The sequence below is a fragment of the Hipposideros armiger genome, unplaced genomic scaffold, assembly GCF_001890085.2.
Source record: "Hipposideros armiger isolate ML-2016 unplaced genomic scaffold, ASM189008v1 scaffold_1551, whole genome shotgun sequence".
In the NCBI taxonomy this organism is placed as follows: domain Eukaryota; kingdom Metazoa; phylum Chordata; class Mammalia; order Chiroptera; family Hipposideridae; genus Hipposideros; species Hipposideros armiger.
Window position 1 is genome coordinate 193,615 of NW_017732901.1, and position 1,788 is coordinate 195,402.

A 1,788-nucleotide genomic window follows, 5' to 3' on the forward strand; every position below is an offset into this window, starting at 1 on the left:
ACACACACACACACACACACACACACACACACACACGAGCGACATTCCAGGAACAGCTGGCTGATGAGTCCTAATCCAGAATACAGCCCTTGTACTTGAAAGTAACAGGTGTCAGAAAAAGGGCTCATTTTTGTGCTGAGAAGAACACTGGGTGTCTCTAATCTGGGTGACCACACGATTTCACAAATATTTTTGAAGGCCTTTTTCTAGGCTAATTTCACTTTCAATAAAGAAAAACACATATGACTGGGTTTAGAAAACAACACATTTAAAGCCAGTTATTGGATGGTTGAATAGTTTGATGCTGCCTCATATTTCATTGGCATTGCCGTCTTAAGTTCTACCAGATTCTCCTGGTTAAACCCCAGGGCCTCAAGCCTTTTCCTTGTAAGTGACACCACCACATCTGTGGTACAAACGACCTCAGCTAGCAAACTGGGGTAATAAGGCCTTGGCACGCTTCTCAAAATTCAGTCCATCCCAAGGTTAACAATGAGTGCTAGGATGATTTGCTTCTGCTTAAAGCCCAACAAACCCCCAAACAATAAATTTACCAAAAAGTGCAGGTGGATTTGAAAAATACTGAAAATTCAACAACTGCAAAAATTCATCTTCAAATCTCATAATTAATTTTGTTTCCAATTAAGCAACCCAGAAAGCAGCTTGGTGCTCATTTCAATCAACATCGCTTAATTACTCATAGTTCCTTTGTTCGAATTATTCTGTTTTTCCCAAACACTACAGTCTGATATATTTGGAATAATCCACGCAGTAGAGAATGAGACATAGGTGAACAGAACATAGATTCGTCTTTAATTCGGAGCCCCAGAGATGATAACTCCCACTCTTCCACATAGAAGATACATTGTTTTAGAAATAGAAGTACCAAAAATTGTTCTTTTCTTTTTAAGCTGAGCCATCCTGCCACCTGTTGGCAGCTCAGTGGCAGCTCAGCTCGGGCTGGGAATCGAACCAGCTAACACTCTTGAGTGAGCTCTTAACCAACTGAGGCACTCGGCCGGCCCCAAAATTGTTCTTTTTATTAAGTTAAAATATGATTCAAGCAACCTAATATTCAAAAATATTAAAAACTTCTTAACAAAATTCTCTATTATAAAATAACTACCTTATTAAATCAAATAATCAGTAGAAGCTAGTACATTTGATTCAATAAAAAATTAAAGTAGAAAAAATAATGCCTGTTAAGAGAACTGGGGAGACACAGCTTGGCTTTTTCTCTGAAGAGGGCATGGAGTTTTAGACAATCATATGTTTATTTGGAGCTAAAAATGGGTCATGGTTGCCAAATAACGCTAGTGCAATTTTAAGCTGTATTAATAAAAGTAAAGTGTCTATTGCAAGGGTGATAATAGTCCCATTGTTCTGTGCACTTGCTGGAGTGCAGCCCATCTCGGGCACTGGAGCCAGCTCTGACCAATGAGGCCTGCCCGGGCATGGGACCCGGTGTGCTGGGTGGCCTGGAAAGCATGTCAAATGATGAGCAGATGCAAGGCCTGGAAAAGACTAACGGGGAGATGGGGTGGTGTGTGACCTCTGTATTCCAGCATCTGAAGAGTTGTGCGAAAGGCAGATTCCATTGAATGTGTGACTTCAGAAAGCAGAATTTAAAACCAAAGGATGGAATTTTAAAGGAGGAAGATTTTAGCTGCAGTAACCAGGTCTTCCGGCCTTAAGAGTGAAGGGGAAAGCTGAGGCCACCATTGGTGGCAGGAGTGGGGCGATGGTGGGGCTTCAGTACTACAACTTTGGGATGCTTAAATTCCCTGA